At 38.9% G+C, this 20,406-nt stretch overlaps 5 non-coding genes across 5 annotated transcripts; all 5 read right to left on the minus strand.

The window, feature by feature from the left end:
• Nucleotides 1-245: 245 nt before the first annotated feature.
• Nucleotides 246-318, minus strand: trnar-acg (transfer RNA arginine (anticodon ACG)). Its single transcript has one exon. It is a non-coding gene; the product is annotated as a tRNA-Arg (tRNA).
• Nucleotides 319-9,367: 9,049 nt separating this feature from the next.
• Nucleotides 9,368-9,439, minus strand: trnaw-cca (transfer RNA tryptophan (anticodon CCA)). The gene has a single exon. It is a non-coding gene; the product is annotated as a tRNA-Trp (tRNA).
• A 6,271-nt stretch (nt 9,440-15,710) lies between these two features.
• On the minus strand, nt 15,711-15,924 carry LOC132899116 (small nucleolar RNA U3). Its single transcript, XR_009656645.1, has one exon. It is a non-coding gene; the product is annotated as a small nucleolar RNA U3 (small nucleolar RNA).
• A 3,579-nt stretch (nt 15,925-19,503) lies between these two features.
• LOC132897090 (U2 spliceosomal RNA) lies at nt 19,504-19,694 on the minus strand. Its single transcript, XR_009656238.1, has one exon. It is a non-coding gene; the product is annotated as a U2 spliceosomal RNA (small nuclear RNA).
• A 192-nt stretch (nt 19,695-19,886) lies between these two features.
• On the minus strand, nt 19,887-20,000 carry LOC132896495 (U5 spliceosomal RNA). The gene has a single exon (XR_009656066.1). It is a non-coding gene; the product is annotated as a U5 spliceosomal RNA (small nuclear RNA).
• Nucleotides 20,001-20,406: the final 406 nt, after the last annotated feature.

Genomic DNA, 20,406 nt, shown 5'->3' on the forward strand with positions numbered 1-20,406 from the left:
CAGGGAGCAGTCAGGGGTTAGGTACCTTGCTCAAGGGCACTTCAACCCAAGGCCACCCCATGTTAACCTTACTGCATGTCTTTGAACTGTGGGGGAAACCGGAACACCCGGAGGAAACCCACGCAGACACAGGGAGAACATATAAACTCCACACAGAAAGGCCCACACCAGCCACTGAGCTCGAACCCAGAACCTTCTTGCTGTAAGGCAAAAGTGCTAACCACTATGCCACCCTTTAAAGTTTTCGAGCCAGCAAGGAGTCGAACCTAGAATCTTCTGATCCGTAGTCAGACGCGTTATCCGTTGCGCCACTGGCCCTATAACGTAACTACCATAACTATAACTTGACAGAGCACCATGTACAGACCATTTTACATGCTCATTCACACATAGGGACATTTTATCCCAGCAAATTTCCTACAGTCTTGTTTATTTTGGAGGTGGGAAGAAGAACCCATGTGGGGTGAACATATAAAACTGCACGCGTCACAGTGCTGCCAGTAAAACAAATACTCATCTCATTATCTCTAGCTGCTTTATCCTGTTCTACAGGGTCGCGGGCAAGCTGGAGCCTATCCCAGCTGACTACGGGCGAAAGGCAGGGTACACCCTGGACAAGTCGCCAGGTCATCACAGGGCTGACACATAGACACAGACAACCATTCACACCTACGGTCAATTTAGAGTCACCAGTTAACCTAACCTGCATGTCTTTGGACTGTGGGGGAAACCCGAGCACCCGGAGGAAATCACGGCATAAGACTGATCGGTCATTGATAAATGTAGCATCTGTAAATCATCGTCATTTAAATATCACGCCCCTAAATATTCTCGGTTTAGAGCCTGTGCCTAAGACTTTCCAACATGGATAGGCATGATACGTTCAAGAAGAAACATTTCTCCACCCTCCAAATAGAAGCTCAAATGTCCAATTGAACAGATTATTTATATTTGGCAGCCAGAAAAGTAGCATCATAGAAAGTCAGAAAAACGCAGTATTGAAATCACTGCTGCGGTCAACAGCATTTTGCCATCAACAACTGAAATCCAGCTGTTTGATTATTTAATTTATATATCCATGAGATATATAGCCTATATTCTGTCCATAATAATAAGGATATACTAGCTTATATCGCAAATCTTTAGATGTGGGTGAAGAAATAATTGTCAGATCTCAAACAAGCCACAAAAATTATACAGTTGTGGAGTTTCTTATTTCCTCATTTTCATGATGTTTCAGGCAGCAGTGGTGTTCAGCCTTCAGCTAGACAAACTGGTCTGGAGCCACCCACAGAGCCAAGGAACCACAAGCTGTGAGAGAGAGCATGTGCCTGATCAACTTCATTTCATTTACTAATATACATCAATTCCTGCATTTCACGTCTGCAACACATTCCAAAAAAAAGTTGGGACAGGGAAATTTAGGGCTAGTGATGGGGTAAAACAATTAAACAATGATGTAATTTGAAACAGATGATGCCAACAGGTGATTGCACGGGCGCAGATAGAGGGGGGGACGGGGGGGATTCGTCCCACCCAGATTTAAATTCACCTTGTTCGGTCCCCCCCACTTATAGGGAGGAAAAAACGTCTATGCTGTCTTATTTCTTTGCATAAGGCAAACCTCACGGAAAAATCAAAAGACTAATTACCATTCGGTTTATTGAGGTGCACAGCAGTACAGACATAGTTGCAACTGCGCAGACTGCACAGGTTGCGAGCTCGAGCTTGGTTGCTATGGTTACAAGTTTGACAGGCATATCGGGGACAGCGCCTCCTAGTTCAGGACCCCAACACGGCATGATGAAGGGTGCCAAAAGGCAGAAAACTATTGCATCGTTTTTTCAACAAAAAACAACGACTATAAGTAAACTGTGCCTTACTTTATCATATCACCTTGCAATTTTTTGATAGTCTGTTCAAAGTAATGTCGGAGTGAAAGTAAAATCGTACGGAGTAGAGAAGCCTTTCTGGTAGCCTCCTTCTTTCGGTGGTAGCCTGTAGATACAGTGCTCAGAAGGCAGTTTTAATGTTTAATCTGGCGTTCCCTGCCATAATTTCAGCGAGCTTATTGTTTCATAAGGAAACTTTGTGAAGAGTTGTTGACTGACTGCCGCTCACGCAACACACAGGCATAGTTAGAAAGTCAGGATGCACTGGTTTACACTTTACACACACACACACACACGTAGCCCAGCCTCTCGCTATGTTTAACAGTTGGAATTTAGCGGTTTTAAAACTAGTTTTGCAATTTCTGTGCGTGATGACAATGTGTAAACTTTGGATTTCCATAGGCTATGTTAAAATGTTATCATTGCCCTGGCCTGCAGGTAGTTCCTGGTGATGGCAGTGAGGGAGGTGAAATAACATGTACCGGTATACACACTACCGTTCAAAAGTTTGGGGTCACCCAGACAATTTTGTGTTTTCCATGAAAAGTCACACTTTTATTTACCACCATAAGTTGTAAAATGAATAGAAAATATAGTCAAGACATTTTTCTGGCCATTTTGAGCATTTAATCGAACCCACAAATGTGATGCTCCAGAAACTCAATCTGCTCAAAGGAAGGTCAGTTTTATAGCTTCTCTAAAGAGCTCAACTGTTTTCAGCTGTGCTAACATGATTGTACAAGGGTTTTCTAATCATCCATTAGCCTTCTGAGGCAATGAGCAAACACATTGTACCATTAGAACACTGGAGTGAGAGTTGCTGGAAATGGGCCTCTATACACCTATGGAGATATTGCACCAAAAACCAGATATTTGCAGCTAGAATAGTCATTTACCACATTAGCAATGTATAGAGTGTATTTCTGATTAGTTTAAAGTGATCTTCATTGAAAAGAACAGTGCTTTTCTTTCAAAAATAAGGACATTTCAGCGCCCCTAGGTGATTGTATTCATGACTTGGTACAAAATCGATATCCAGGAAAGGTCTAGTCTTTGAGGAGCAAAGATGGGCCGAGGATTTCCAGTTTGTCAACAAATGCGTGAGAAAATTATTGAAATGTTGAAAAATAAATGTTCCTCAAAGAAATAAAGGAAGGGATTTGGATATTTCACCCTCTACATTGCATAATATCATTAACTTATTCAAGGAATATGGAGGAGTTTCAGTGCACAAGCCTCAGCTGAACACCTGTGATCAGGGGCGTGTCACCCGCGGGGGATGCGTACGTTTCATCCCCCCCACTTTTGTTGAAACACAATTTCATCCCCCGCACTTTTGTCAGATTAAAATGACATCATTATGAAAATTATACAGCTACTATAAAATGTGTAACAAGGAAGTAAACTATTGCCATAACGTTAGACAAAAAACAGCCACGCAACGGACTCATAACAGTTTTTCTCACCCGAACTTGGCTGACTCGCTCAGTCACCAAAACTGTCTTGTTTGTGTCACCACTAGAGGCCAGTATTTAGTATTCCAATCGAGTACGTGGAGAAGTTTTTTTTTAATTGAAATTCAATCTCAATACAAAGCATGTGTACACTTAAGATTATAACCCAGTACATGTTACATGCTCATATAAGAGTATTTTAAAGAACTTAACATTACATCTCACATGTAGTCAAAAAACATAAAACAAACAAGACAAACACAAAACAAAGAAAGAAAGAAAAAGAGAAAGAAAAGAACAAAGAAAGAAAAAAAAACACTGCCATCTACATAGCCAAGTCTCTTTGTACTAACACAACTACCACAGACAATAAAAATAGGACAGTAATTTCATTTCTACATGTACAAGGGCTGTTAGATAAAATTGCAGATAATATTTTTAAGGACAGTTGCTTTCTTACTTGTCATTTTATTAAGTGAATTCCAGTATGTATTAAATTCTGTTTTAAATACTATAAAGTGAGGGAACGTTTTTAGATATCTGGTTTTATGAATAAAGAATTTACCTAAAATTATAACAACATTCACCATGTAATTCTCTTCTGAGTTTCTCCTTGTGGTGCCAAAAAGAATTTCTTCAGCTGTAAGTCTAGGTCCAGATATTACCAACCAGTTCTTCACAGCAACCCAAAAACTTTGTGTTCCCAAACAATCACTGAAAATGTGTACAGTTGCATCTATTTCTTTCTTACAGAACACATAGCTCTAAATCAATATTAAATCTGTGGTGTAGCAATTCTTTTGATGGATATATGTTATTAATGGTTTTAAAATGCACCTCTTTTGCTTTTGGTGGAATTGGGAACTTCAAATATTTAGTTCTGAGTGAGACTAACTGGCTTTCAGTAAAAGAAGTTGTATTTCTTATTGGTCTCACCGGGTGAAACTCTTCTCGTAAGCATTCTCTTATAAACTTGTTTGTACTTTTAATATCTAGTAGATGCACACCTTTCACAATTAAATCAGGCAACTTGGGTTGTAAACTGTCATATTTCAAATAGTTTTGGATAGTTTTAATCAAACCTTCAGGGATAGCTTTAATGACATTATGAAATTGTCGTTTCGGGGGGGGGGGGGGTGTAAAACCATACTTAACACAAAATGTATTATAAGAAAAAATGTTCCCTTCATCATCCAAAATATCCAATATGGAACAAATATTCTTCTCTTTCCATTCTTTTATATACAAGGATTTACGACTCAATGTAACATATCTATTGTTCCAAATAGGGGAAGAATGGGGTGTGAAATTGTGCTTGTAGATAAGTTTCCAGTACATTAGAACTTGCTGGTGAAAGTCTGACAATTTGATTGGTAATTTTGAAATGGCAAAGTCACATGACAGGAGATAAGGCAAGCCACCAACTCTACTAAAGATCAGTCTGGGTATACAGTACCAAAAGGCTTCACTCTTCTTCAAGTACTCCTTAATCCAGTTAAGTTTAATCATGCCATTTAAACAGTTAAAGTCAATAACTTTTAACCCCCCCCCTCTTTAAAGTCCTTGACAATGTATGCTTTCTGTAAATAGTGAGTTTTATTCCTCCATATAAAGCTGAAATTAGCTTGATTAACAGCTTTAATTTCATCTTTTGGGATGGCTAAGGAGTGTGAAGGATAGATGCACCTAGATAAAAATTCCATTTTTGTTAGGTACACCCTGCCAAAAACAGACAAGTCTCTTTGCTGCCATATATCCAGCCTTGTTTTCCCTTTCTGAATGGTGTCTGTTATATTAAGCTTGATTCTTCTCTGTTTGTCAAGTATTTTATTTCCCTTTTAACTGGTATACTATTAATGACCAACTCTTCACATTGTTTGATAGGCATGAGCTCACATTTGGTGATATTAAGGCATAAACCTGAGGCTTTGGAGAACATTTCAATCCCTTTAATCACCACTGGGATTTGATGTTTATCCTTCAGAAAAATTGTTGTGTCATCCGCTAATTGACTTATGACTATATCTGTATCAAGCACACGGAGTGCTGTTAGTTCTGTGTAATTTTTAATATGAATAGCCAACATTTCTACTGCCAAGATAAATAGGTATGGGCTAATAAGACAGCCTTGTCTTACCCCTACTTGAATTGGAAAACGTGTGGTTGTTCCGCTGGGTACAGCAACCACACTATTTATGTCCTTGTAACATGTCTTGACAAAATTACAGAATCCATTCCCAGAACCAAAGTATTCAAGAAACTGAAAGAGGAAGTTATGTTCTAAAGTATCAAATGCTTTGAAAAAATCTAGAAACAGTATAAAACCTTCATTTTCTATCATATCACTGTAATCTATAATGTCCAGAATTAACCTGATGTTATTATGAATAGATCTATTCTTCATAAAGCCTGACTGAGACTCACTAACACATTGTTCAATACCTGTTTTAAGACGGTTTGCAAAAACATAAGTTAAAATCTTGTAGTCTGTTGTGAGAAGTGTAATAGGTCTTCTATTATCTAAAACCAGTGAATTTTTCCCTGGTTTGGGAATTAGTATTATAATACCTTGTTTCATGGATGGGTAAAGTGTGTGGCTGTTTAATATTTCAAGGAATGTATGGAAAAGAAAATGGTGCACGTGTGGCCAAAAATGTTTGTAGAAATTGGCAGTTAAGCCATCAACCCCCAGGGATTTGTTAATTTTAATTTTACTGATAACTGCATCCATTTCTTGAATCTGTAACTCTCCATCACAAGTGTCCCTGAATACTTCTGTAATTTGTGGAATGTGGTGTTTAATACCTTCAAAGAAAGTGAGTGTCTCGTTCTCTGAGAACTTGGAAGTATACAGTTGGCTATAGAAGGTTAGAATCTCTTTAGAAATAACCCTTTGATCCTTGCATAGGTTATTATCAATCAGTAAAGATCGTATTTCATTCCTTTGCTGTCTGGTTTTTTCAAGGCAACAAAAATATGCTGAGTTTTTTTCCCCCTCTTCTATCCACCTAGCCTGAGCTCTAACACAAGCACCCTTGGCTTTTCTTGCATACATATCATCCAACTTTGTCTGCAGAGTCAATAGAGTTTGTTTGTCATTATCTGTAAGTGTTGGCTTGTTGCATGTGGCATTCAGCTCCTTAATGAGCTGCAGTTCCTCTTGTCTTTGAGACTTTTTAAGATTTTTACTGTAAGCGATTGAATATTGTCCTATTTTATACTTATAGAATTCCCATTTCAGTATGTATGAGGAAAAATCCTCCATATCCATAACCTCTTTTATAAGTTGCTTGACACCCGTACAGTAACAATCATATGAAAGTAACTCTGAGTTGAATTTCCAATAACCCTTAGAATGAAATTGTGGTTCGGGGGTTTTAGTACCAGAGAAATAACTGAATGATCTGTTAACGGAGCTGCTGACATTCTTACATCAGACACCAGTCCTAAAAGAGGGTCTGATAGCAACCAGTAATCCAACCTAGACAGATGACTCCCATTTGGTTGAAACCAAGAAAATTGTACTTTGTTACCATTGTAGTGCCTCCAGGCATCTTGTAGCACATTTGAATGGCAGAATTCTTGAAATGTCTTATTCGGTGAATAAGTATGGCCTCTTAGGGGAGACCTATCCAACCATTCATCATTTACCAAATTAAGATCCCCTCCTATTAATACATTTTCACATTGGTAAGATAGTTTGCATCTCTCTATTTCGTTTGTCATGTCTTTTAACAAGTCCAAATTCTTCTGTCTGTTGTTGTACCCATACACATTCAGCAAAATGAGCCTTGAGTCATTTAAGTGACTCAAAAATAGTTTTTACCAACTCAGAGTGATTTCCCGCCTCAAATCCTTCCTATCTCATAACGATCTTGAAATAGTCATCTGCTTTTATCACATCACGACTGGATTACTGCAATTCCCTTTATCTTGGCCTCCCTCAAACCTCACTTAGACGTTTACAGCTGGTCCAAAACGCAGCTGCACGTCTGTTAACTGGCACCAGGAGCTGTGAGCACATCACTCCCATTCTGGCCTCCTTGCACTGGCTCCCAGTCTTTTTCAGAATACAATTTAAAGTCTTATTATTTGTTTTTAAAGCACTCAGTGGGCTGGCCCCAGCCTACATCAATGACCTTTTACAGCCCCACTCAGTCCAAAGGTCTCTAAGATCCTCTAACACAGGGCTTCTTCATGTACCTCGCTCGCGGCTGAAGCAGAGAAGTGACAAAGCTTTTTCTGTTGCTGCTCCACGTCTCTGGAATCAGCTCCCACCGGACATTAGATCTGCTGCCTCCATCTCTGCCTTTAAATCTAGGCTAAAAACCCATCTCTATTCCTTGGCCTTTCCCTAACCATCAGCTTATTGTTATTGTTGTTATCATTATAGTTTTATTTTATTTATTTCTTTTTATTTTTGATCATTTGTCTTTTAATACTGACTCTGTACAGCACTTTGGTCAGTGCATGCTGTGTTTAAATGTGCTATACAAATTAAGCTTACTTACTTACTTACTTACTTACTAAGTCCATCACTGCAATCAACCAATGTCCATGTTCGTCTGCCTTCACATACAAGTGTTTCCCAGAACAGTTATTTAGCAAAATTGCCACTCCTCCTGACTGTTCTGTGCCATGACTGAAAAAAACCTTTTCTCCCCATTGTTGTGTCCAAAACATTTCATCCTCCCTCATAGAATGTGTCTCCTGCATAAACGTGAAAGTATTTTTCTGCCCTTTGCAAAACAAAAACAAAGCTTTCCTTTCCGTGTTGTCTTTAAAACCCCTTACATTTAGAGATGTAACTGAAACTTCTGTGGTAAACAACGACATAAATAAAAGAACGATGGACAAAAAAATAAAAGAAAAGAGCCAAACAGGCTACTCTAGTGGCTTTAAATTAAGCACCTGCCGTCAAAAGTAACGTTAAGTTTTTAACTTCAGCAACGCCCCTAATAAACATTTTCCTCCCTTTACATTTTATCGTAGTCAGCTGGTATACCCGATCACCTTTCCTATTCCTGAATGTGTTGTCCGTTGATGAATCCGAAGGGTCCTCTGAAGAATGCCTTCATTCCCTGCTGTCTCGCTCTTTCAATCTTTGGCCAGGGCGCATTGCGAGCATCTCGTTCCGCTGTGGTGAGGTCCTCTTTGAAGCGTACCTTCCTCTCGGTGCACACCCTGCCGTCCTTCGCTTGTTTCCAAAGTGCGTCGCGGTGGGTTCTTGAGGTGAATTGTAAGATGATCTGACAAGTCTTTCCTGGTTTCGGTTTCCCCAGTCTGTGAACAGTGTCCAGAATTATGTCCATTTTGTGTGACCATTCTGGTATCATCCTTGTTATTAGCTCTGCTACCTCCTGTCGGGTATTCTCGCCCTCAGTTTCGGGGAGCCCATTTAGACGGAGGTTCCATCTTCTTTGATATCGCTCCAATTCCTCAGTTTTTTCTTTCAGCTCCAAATTCTCCTTCTGAAGCTCCCGCACCGCATTTTCAAGCACTTTAGTCTTTTCTTGTCCCTCTTTGATGTTCGCAGCGTTAAACTCCGCTGCCTTTGCGACGTTAGCTATCATGATGTTGTTCTGTTTTAGCTGTGCACCGAAGTCCTCTACTAATGCCGTTAAGTTCTGGATAGCAGCTAGGACGTCCACATTAGACACGAATTCCGGCTGTAGTTTCGGCATTCCCTTCTGTTTCTTAGCAGAGACAGTGACATTGGATGGAGGGCTGTGTTGTCTTCTTACCACAGAGCAAGTTGCCTCCATATCCTCTGTTTCTTCTTGGCGAACGTTAACGTTAGCTTCGTTAGCCGATGCTAGGCTCACCTCGGCCCCTATTTCCAGCATCAACTTTATTTCACTTCCCGAGGCTTTAACTTCCTCGAACATCATTTTTCTGGCTTCGGCTGACTAAAAACGAGGTAAACATTGGGAGAATATTTTAATGTTGGACTAGGCTTGCAGAGCATACCAAATGCGTGACTACTCAGCACGCCATCTTGCCGGAAGGTCCAAATAAGCTTGACCTCGACATGATTTGAACACGCAGCCTTCTGATCTGGAGTCAGACGCGCTACCATTGCGCCACGAGGTCCCTGAGTACATGGAGAAGTAGAACATGTTTTTAGGCTTTTGTGTGATCACGTTGGGGATAATTAAGCTATTTTGTAGAACCATATTGAGTCCTCCTCAATCTCCTGTGAGTGGCTAACTTTTTGGTTTTGAAGTAGGGGTACACCATTTTAATGGTGCATGTCTATATCAACAACCTCCAAAACCTTGATTGATTATATGAACCTACATTGATTATATTACTGCTCTTGATTATGTCATCCAAAAATGTTAAATTCCATTACATTATACTTAGTAGCAGCAGACACTTTTATCCAAAGCAACTTGGATAGGTTTGCTTGACATGTGCACTTAAATGTCTGTATAATATTAAAAAGTGAGTAATGTATGAATGATCTGTTCCAAGAAGGCTGAAAACATGGCTGCGAAGTAGCATGACACAAACACGTCTTAATAGTGTAGCTGTGTGTCATGTTCAGAAGAACAAACTTGACCTGTTGGACAGACAAATGATTGCTCAACAATTTGTTTCTTATAAGGAGCAAAGAAAAAACACATTTGGTTGTTTCAAACACAAATAGTGTGTCAGGATAAAGTAAGGTTGTCAGGATTTGTTGACAGTGATGTTAAATAGTAGTAGTTACTAGTTGTAAAGTCAGTTGAGGCAAGTTTTTTTTATTACGAGTGTGTGTGTTTGTACCAAGTCTACTTTTCATGCATTATTACTGTTTATCACTTTTTAGAAGAGTTTTTCAATTGAGATTTAAAGGCATTTCAAATCGAATGAATGTTCAATAATTGTTGTACAGTAATGTTATTTGGCCATTAAGTGTTTGTTGTATGTGTAGTCTATTGCATCATTTTCAAATTTTATGCATTAAACCTGATGTAATGCATGATGCAAACAAGTTTTGCACACGAGTTTGAATAATTAAAGACATTAAAAGCAGGAACTGCCCCGTCTTATTTGAATGCTATACTAAAGAGGTCCTTCCAGGATGCTGCGCTTCTCCAACATGAACTGATTAGCCATGCTTCCTGCTCACACAAAGCGATCCCAGTCCAAACTGTTATGCATGATGGTGTATGATCTATACACTGTGTATGACTTCTTGGGCTATGTGAAGTTTTTGGTTTTGTTTATATCAGTGTATACCAGTGTAGGCAGCAATACTGACATCTCTGTTATAGAACAGTATCCTGTTACCTAGAATTATCACTCAATACTTTTTGCCTTCACTTACTGAATAATTACATAGCCCTGGCAGTAACAACACCAAAACCCAACATGATAGATCTCTGCATGAAATGCAGAACTTGGCTGGAGTCAACTGGATTTATAGGCTTTCTGCTGTCCTCCCTTTCATTTGCATCCATGGACCATGGGTATGAAAAAGTTCCATATCGGTCATTGACAGTACATCACAGTGTACACGCCAGGCGTGTATATAGCCATAAACCGATTTCTAATGATATGGCTTCCCCATTCCAGAACACCCCCACTTTTGGAAAGCTTGATACGCCCCTGATTGGGGCTATTGCCGCAGTCTGTTGATTCAACCATACTCAAGACCTGTTGATTCAACTGATACAAAAAACAAAAAGTGGGTAATGTCTATTCAGTGCTCTTGTAATCATAGGACACCTTATGCACAAAATAGCCCTAACATTGCTGTCCTATTAAAAGTCCAAAGGCCCTTTAGTATTCAGTACACCATTCTTTTGGGATATTCCATCTGTTAACTATGAATATGCACTGTCTCCTTAATCACTAATGTCAAGATCAGTAAAGTCATCACTCTCAGATGTTAAAAATTCAGAAATGTCACTATCAGAAATATTCTCCGTATCTGTATCCTCTGTTTCAGACGTTTCATCGTCACCAAAGCACTCGTCACCAGTTCTTGAAGCATGTTCTCCTTCGCTTTGTTCCTCATGAAGTGGTTCACTCTCTTCCAGGGTCTCATCTGTACAATCAGTTGAACCTGAAAGTGATGTTAACATTTTGAGCAAGGTGAAAATTTAAGAGAAGAAAAATGAAAAGAACTGACTTGGACCTGGATAAAGAAATTTATCTACCATAAACTTGTCGTTTTCTGGAGGATTTCCTGTTCTTTGGTCGAGCTGGGCCACTCTCATCTACTGTCTCAAGATCTGCATCATATTCAGCTGAGCCTGCAAGACAGAACATTGGATTCAATGTAAATGCACTTTGTTCTTGAATTTGAAAAGAATTAGATCAAATTAGAGAAACACTGCTTACCCTTCTGTTGATCCTTTCTCTTGGTCTTTTTCTTGGAGAGACTTGGTGGCAGTTGTCGACATGTAAACCAAATTGGCCGGATACCCTCGTCTGTTCTTTCCCAACCGCTGCCACTGTCGATGGATGGGTACTCTATATTTGGCTGCAGACACTGGTACCATATCTGTGCCTGGAAGTTACTCCTCTTTATGTGCTCATCAGCGCTGCTCTCATCTGGCAAGATCCCTGAACTCGATTTAACCTTCTGCTTGCTGTACATCAGTATTCTGGTCTGCAGAAATTATTCCTCATCCAAACTGCAATCTATTCTTGACCAGCAGATATTCGAGCAGTGATGTTCCTAAGCTTCTTAAGCTTGCTGGGGAAGAATACAATAAATCGACATTTGTTTCATTTTAAAAACAAGAAAACAACTAGCCTAAATGAGCGCTATTGCATTAAGACGTACAGGCAGGGAAACGACACAAACAACCCAATGCATCTCTTTTTTTAATCGCAAAAATGACGTGTCTTCTGCAGAGAAGGGAAACATTAATCCATCTCACTGTGCTAGTGGTTAGAAAAGTCAGAACGCGGTCAGGAGCGCGATGGGGGGAACAGCCTTGCGCAGTGGCTACAGTGTATACATGAGTAGCACTGAACATCAAGACTGCCGCAACGTCGGCTCAGATTGAAAGTGACGGCTATGTATACTGTATGTAAGAAAACTCTGCCACAACTTGCCAATCATTTCACTTGTGTGTTTTATTATTGTTATTATTAGGCTATTATTGTTATTGGTAATGGTAATGGTAAACATCCGTCAAAATGACCGACGGCCTTCAGATTTTTCCGTCATAGCTAAAAAAAATCCGTTAATGACGGACAATTGTTGGTTAACGCGACCTACGGCTGTGTGTAAGGTGCACAGTCCTGAGGTGTGTGTGCTGTGTGTAAGGTGCACAGTCCCGAGGTGCGTGTGCTGTGTGTAAGGTGCACAGTCCTGAGGTGCGCGTGCTGTGTGTAAGGTGCACAGTCCTGAGGTGCGTGTGTTGTGTGTAAGGTGCACAGTCCCGAGGTGCGTGTGCTGTGTGTAAGGTGCACAGTCCTGAGGTGCGCGTGCTGTGTGTAAGGTGCACAGTCCTGAGGTGCGTGTGTTGTGTGTAAGGTGCACAGTCCTGAGGTGCGCGTGCTGTGTGTAAGGTGCACAGTCCTGAGGTGAGTGTGCTGTGTGTAAGGTGCACAGTCCCGAGGTGCGTGTGCTGTGTGTAAGGTGCACAGTCCTGAGGTGCGCGTGCTGTGTGTAAGGTGCACAGTCCTGAGGTGAGTGTGCTGTGTGTAAGGTGCACAGTCCTGAGGTGCGCGTGCTGTGTGTAAGGTGCACAGTCCTGAGGTGCGTGTGTTGTGTGTAAGGTGCACAGTCCCGAGGTGCGTGTGCTGTGTGTAAGGTGCACAGTCCTGAGGTGCGCGTGCTGTGTGTAAGGTGCACAGTCCTGAGGTGAGTGTGCTGTGTGTAAGATGCACAGTCCTGAGGTGCGCGTGCTGTGTGTAAGGTGCACAGTCCTGAGGTGTGTGTGCTGTGTGTAAGGTGCACAGTCCTGAGGTGTGTGTGCTGTGTGTAAGGTGCACATCCCGAGGTGCGTGTGCTGTGTGTAAGGTGCACAGTCCTGAGGTGTGTGTGCTGTGTGTAAGGTGCACAGTCCTGAGGTGTGTGTGCTGTGTGTAAGGTGCACAGTCCTGAGGTGTGTGTGCTGTGTGTAAGGTGCACATCCCGAGGTGCGTGTGCTGTGTGTAAGGTGCACAGTCCTGAGGTGCGTGTGCTGTGTGTAAGGTGCACATCCCGAGGTGCGTGTGCTGTGTGTAAGGTGCACAGTCCTGAGGTGCGTGTGCTGCGTTTCACATTATGGAGTGAGGTATTGCACAGAGAGAGTCACCTTATAAAGTACTGCACATTATAAATTAGTAAAGTAAATAGACTATAATGTCAGAGCATATCCAAGTTCAGGGCGGTTATGGCTTTTGGAAAGAAGCTGTTTTTTAATTGATTTGTCTTTGTCCTGATGCACCTGTAGCGCCTCCCTGAGGGCAACAGGTCGAACAGATCAAAGCCAGAACAATGGAATTTTGAAGATTAAGGACATTTCAATAATGTACTGGCTGCATCCTTTACAAACTCACAATCCCTCTGTATCTGTCTCTCAACCACTGTATTGCCTGTCACTAAATGGCTCTCTCACTCACTCACTCTCTCTCACACACACACAAACTCTCTCTCTCTCTCTCGTACATTTATCTTGGCATCAGTCTTATCCCATGGAAATGTAGAGGTTTCGATAGAGTAATATCCATTTGTGTTGTAGTTCTGATAACAGTAAGAACATTTTGTATCTCTGGTAATGTGTATCTGGTAATATGGATCCATTTGTCTTCTACTTCTGATAAGAATAAGATCATTTTATATCTGGTAATATGTATCTGTGGAGTAAAAATAATAATTGGATTTCAGATATCCTTGTTTTATTAAAATATGGAGGTTGACTCTTAAAATTGGGTATCTCTCTCTACTGTCTCTTCTTCTGTTGCTTGTCTTGTCGCTCTCTCTCTCTCCTTGGTTTGATCTGAGCAATAAACACTGTCAGAATTTTGGTAAATTCTGGAGTAATCTCAAACCTCTATCACTGTGGAGCTTATTTGGGGCATATTGTTAGTGTCAGTTTGCTATCTTTTTTTCTGAATTTACAGCAAGGAGATATGGTATGTGCTAAGTAGGGATGCCCATTATTCTGTATGTGTGTTTCAAGACTGACTTTTGAGAGCCCCAAAATGGCTAGAACCACCCCTGATAAGTACTTATAGAAACGATTCCTGAAAGTATAGTCTTAGCTCCTCATCATGTCAGATAGATAATGACTCCAACCAACATACAGATCCTGAAGATGGGAGATTTTAGGTTCTCCATATAACACACATGAAAATAAACAGCTATCCACAGACTAAAACACCAAAATAGCCTGAATTAATCTTGAACAAAAGCAGGCTTGTTTAACCACAGTGCCATCATGCTGTAGAGCCTGCCAACATACCTTATAGAAAAGAAATGACTCACTGTAAGTTTCTCAGAAATGTCGAAAAAGGACTGAAATGATGAGTCACGGACCAATTACTGAGAGAAAACACACAAAATACATTTACCATTTATAAAAAAAAAAATATGATACACTCCACAATTTAAAACTATATTTCATACTAATCAACAATGCTCTAAATCACCCATAAATAATATAAATAATCAAATATCTCAAATACAGTAAGAACATTTTCATATTGTACAAGCACACATAATTTAAAACTCAACTCTTTAAACCCTTTTATCTATTTTTTTTTATATTAACAACCCACTGATCATGTTCTGTTAAATAGTATACTTATCTTAATATATCTGTAATACAGTAAGAACATTGTCATGTACAAGCATATCGCTTTTTAATTTAAAGCCCGTTATATTTATTTTCTTTATATTGACAACCCACTGATCATTCTCATAGTTTTCCTCTCACACTTGACAAAAAGCATACAAACATAATTTCATCAACAAATACTAATTAAAACTATACATTATTAAAAAATAAAAAAAATACTTATAAAGCTTTTCTTAGTAGATCTATTGTGAACAATTAATCTACTAATCACTCTTCAAAAAAACGTTAAATAATTTTATAAATTTTTCATAATTATATCTACAATTAAATTTGAAATCAATATAAGTTTAAAAATTTCTAAATAAGTGATAAAAATAGCTTTTCTGGTCTGTTTATGGCTGTAGTCACATATTCTTCCTGTCAATCCTCCCCTAAGAAAATTAATTTAATATTATACAAAAATCTTATATAAGTATGTAGAAAGCACTCTTTTTAAAGTAAAAACACAATGAAAAGTTACAGCAAAATAATGGTAAATAAAAATTAAAGACATAACAATAAAATCAGTAAAACTTCATTAACAACTCTCTTTACTTTCATAACTCTTTTTTAAACAGCTTAATAAAAATGAAATCACTCTGATCGTGTACTCCTCCTCTCGTATCTCCATAAAGATAAAAGAACATTCATCAATGATTAAAGCCCATGAAACAAATCACTAGCTGAAATCTGATTCATGCTCAGAAGAGTACATCATAACTCATCATCGTGATTAGCAAGACATAACACTTTCAAATCACATTTCCTAGTGAATAACTATAGAAATGATCCCGAAAGCATAATCTTAACCCCTCAAACCCTCAGCCAGTCACACACTTCAACTCACACACACATCCTGAAGATGGTAGATTTTACCTTCAACACACAAACATAAACAGATGTCCACAGAGACTCTCCAACCAAATAAAATCGATCTAAATTAATATTGAACAAAAACAGTAAATTGGTTTGTTCAATAACCTGAAACACATTCCCTTGTAGAAAAGAAAAGACTAGTCAACTTTCTCAAAAGTGTAAAAAGCAATAATACTTGTAATCAACCTTATAAAACATCCATAAGCATTGTATATTAAAAATACACTGTAAAAAATTTACCGTAAAATTTACAGTAACTTACTGGCAGCAATTAACCAGGTAATTACTGTAAATATATTTTACAGTAGAAGTACTGTAATTCCATTTACAGTATTGATGTATTTACTGTAAAATAAAAAAATACCGTGATTTCAGTTGTATTTACAGTATTACTAGTTTAACTGTAGACTAAATATCAATTAAATACTGTGATTTCAGTTGTATTTACTGTGCTGGTTTATTTACTGTACAAACAAAGCACTGTCATTTTTTTTAACGGTATTGTATATGGCAATGCAGTACTATTAACAGTGATTAACAGGTCATCACTAAATTCAGTTTCTCACTGTACAATTTAAATGCTGAATCACTGTGGTTTAATATTAACCATTAATAGAATGACCCATATTCTAAAATATTTCAATCAACTACAGAAAACAAGGAAATTGTTAACAGGATTATTTATTGCTTTGGTGAACAGGAACATAAAGCACAAGTTGCCAAACGTTTTAGACAAAAAAACTTGGACTTGGAGACCCTTGGACTGAACTTGGGACCCAGAAACCCAATTGGAGCCCTGAAATTAGATAAGAAAACACATTAATAATTACATTTATTACAATTACTTTGTAATGCACCACGTATGAGATGGTCTAAGATGGTGATGTCGGTATCATGTCAAGATACTTGTTCCTGATAAGAGGTGTCACTGGCTGCAGGAGCACTCAATTACATATTCTTCAATCAAAATGTGGGCTAGCATAAACTTAATGCAGCACTGTCAACAATATTTGTTCTTGTAACCCACTTTATCTGTGAATAATGTAGTTTATCCTCATGGCTTCTGTGTGAGCAGAATAAATGCAGATAGTCCCACAAGGGTTAATAAAACTACTTGAGATAACATCTTTAAATAAACCATCTTGAACTTTCAATGCAAAAGCTATTATCAGAACCTCACCTCTATCTAGTCACTTAGCCAATCGAGCTCAGTGAAATCCCTGATGAAGATCACATGGGGGTTCATGCAGACAGTGGCGATCCTAGAGTGATTTACTCCCCGGGCGAAACCCCCTACTGGCGCCCCCCCCGTCTTTTTTTTTTTTTTTTTTGTCCCAACTTTTTTGGAATCGGGGTTGTATGCTGTGTATACCGTTTTCAGGTCTGTCGCACATCGACTATCTGTTTACCGACTGAATGTAGGCTATTTATGAAATATATAGAGTGAATTTAGACGCTATTTCAAGAAGCAAAATGCTATTTTAAAATGACAGTTTACCAGGATGCTATTTGAAATACCTGGGGAGAACACTGCTCTTTACTTACTTGTTTCTGGGTTAATTATTTGTTGAAGTCAGCATTCATAATAAGTGTCCTATTCCTTCAATTGCTTGTATTCTGATATAAGCAAGAGCGAGGGGATACGTAAGTGAGCAGTAGCTCACAGTTGATATTGTTTTGTAATTCATTTATTCAAATTGTCATAAATATGTATCACGATTTATCATTGCAATATATCATTACATGCCATCATCATCAGTTTGAGTCTGCTGTTCAACATTGTTCTTCCTGATAAATTTCACTAATCTGTGTTTTGAAACCTTCCTGGTTTCTGGATTGTATACTAAATAAGCAGGGCTGTTCCTGCTATAGCCTACGAATATTCCCCTGTCACATCTAGGATCCAATTTGTTATGATTGTGTTTGTACGCATAGCAGTCAGACCCAAAAATCCACATTTTTGAGAGGTCTGGCTTCCTTCCTGTTAACAGGAAATATGGAGTATGGCACCCCGGTTGAGAAAGGCTGTACTAGACCAGTGCTCTCACCACTGAGCTATGGAGCCCCTGTGCTGATCCTCAAAACAGCCCACAGAAACTGCTGTAACATCACTCACAACTTTAGTTCCTAACTGCAGTTAGCTTCTGTTTACTATTTGCCTCACAAAAAAAAAGGACACACATTTTAAATAATGCAGTGTGTTAATCGTAGAGTGGGCTGTGGACTGTATATTCTGGCTACTTTCTCAAGTATTTTTCAGATTTTTACATAAATAGATTTTGACTTAGTTTCTAAGAGCAATGTTTGTTTCTGGAGCATATATCTAAAACTATTCATGAAACGGATTTGAAACTTGGTATACTGTACATATTAAGAAGGTGATGTAGATGTGCCTTTTCATACTAAGAAACTTGAGAAATTGAAAATTTTCATGTTTCCATGGAAACAATTTCAGACTTCGTTTGTCAGGTTAGTCTGAGGGGGAGGTTTTGTTTCTGGAGCAGAACTTGAAAATTATGAGTGGTATGGTCTTGAACGGTAGTATGACTACCTCTGAGTAGTTTGCCATGATCGTATAGTGGTGAGTACTCTGCTTTGTGGCCGCAGCAACCCCCGGTTCGAATCCGGGTCATGGCAAAGGAAAAAAGAAAAAGCTACCTTAAGAGGCATAATTTTGGGTTTGCTGTCATTAGTCATTTGCACTGTTAGAGTTGATTTGTTTTTATTTATTTATTTGTCTTCCATTGCACAGTTTTTATCTTCATTTATCGCAATTCTTGATTTTAGCACTATTAATGCACAGTCACATGTACAAAGTGCATATATAGTTTTTTTTTGTTACATTTTTATCTGTATATTGCAAAGTCAGCTTGTTCTTTTTTTAATTCTATTTTATGTTGCACAGTGTGTCTTTTTCTTTTCACGTTTGATAACTTGCTGCTACAACAAAAGAAATTCCCAGCTTGGGAGCTACCGTATCTATCTACCTGATGTTTACAGGAATCAAAACCTCCAATACGGTACACATCTAAAACTTTTGTGCTTTGGTGATGTTGGTGAAAACACTATTGGAAGTCCAGAAAGCTGGTATAGGGTAAGGTGGCCTGAGCCAATCTCTTGCATCTTTACGGCTTTCTTAGCCATTGCAAACAGGAAGAGAAAAAAAATAAGCCAGTAAGTAAATAAAAAGAAAGTAGAAGGTAGGAAATATTGTGTCTCATGAAAAAGTAAGAAAAAGAATTACTGCAGATTAACAGTCCAGGTGCTTATTAAACATGGAGAAAACCAGAAAACAGGGAAGAATCAGACCAGATTAAAAAAAAAACTTTATTTTTTTGAGCAAAATAACTCTTTCTAGAACTACTATAATGTCACACAGATACATGGAACAGAAAAAGCAAAGCCCACTTCCAGCTCTCTACTGTCAAACATCTACTATTATAAAGAAAAGACAAACATTAAACTGACATATTAAAAAAAAAAAGTTTGCCTTTTATTTTGTAGTTTTTAAACAAAGGCACTATTCCTGAAAGTACTACAATACCAGGTTAATGCATGGAGCAGAAAGAGCAAGCTTTTATTCCAGCTCCCTGTTCTAAAAATCCGTTTAATATAGCATTCTCATTTAGAGAACATATCAGATATTAAACTGATAAGAACAGATACTACACTTGATCTTAGCCAAAAGGCCGAGAAGCGATAACTTACTGCAGTGAACAGCTTTAAATAAACCACTTCCAAATATTAAACTCCAGGAAGGTAAACACAGCTAGACTCCGCCCCCAACAGCTGGATCCTTTTGAAGAGAGACATCGGCTTGGTGTGTGTGTGTGTGTGTGTGGTTTCCATGCAAAAAGCACGATATTTCTAACATTTGACCATGAAACACGTCCAGCTCTACCAGAGCAAAGCCTGCAAAAATAAGCTGAGCTCATTAACATCCCTCTCCCCGGAAATGTTTAGTAAAAGGTGAAAGATTTGCGGTCAGTGCAGAGAAACCTGAGCTGCACTGAACACTGGATCAAGTTAGTGACACTGGATTGGAGGCTGGGAGACTCTCAGCGCTGCCGCTGTGATGCTTGGAGTTGTGGCTGAGGAGCTCATTACGGAAACACCTGGGATCTCCTTTAAAAGGAGGAGCCTTTGGGAAATGGTGGGGGCTTGGAGCTCATCACCTGCTGGCTTGGGTTTGGTTATTTATAATGGCTTTGTTTTATATTTGTTTTTTCTTTCATGTTACAGCTCTTCACTCCACTATCATCACATGCTTGCACTGTCTAACACTCCTGATTAATTGCCTTACTCACACCATTCATTCATTTAGTAAATATTTCTATTGTCTTTAAGTAAATGAATTAAGATCTTCAGTCTCTGTCCTTGTCCTCCTTCCTTTGTTGTGATTTGTGAATCAGT

Source organism: Neoarius graeffei, chromosome 1, assembly GCF_027579695.1.
Source record: "Neoarius graeffei isolate fNeoGra1 chromosome 1, fNeoGra1.pri, whole genome shotgun sequence".
Taxonomy (NCBI): Eukaryota; Metazoa; Chordata; class Actinopteri; order Siluriformes; family Ariidae; genus Neoarius; species Neoarius graeffei.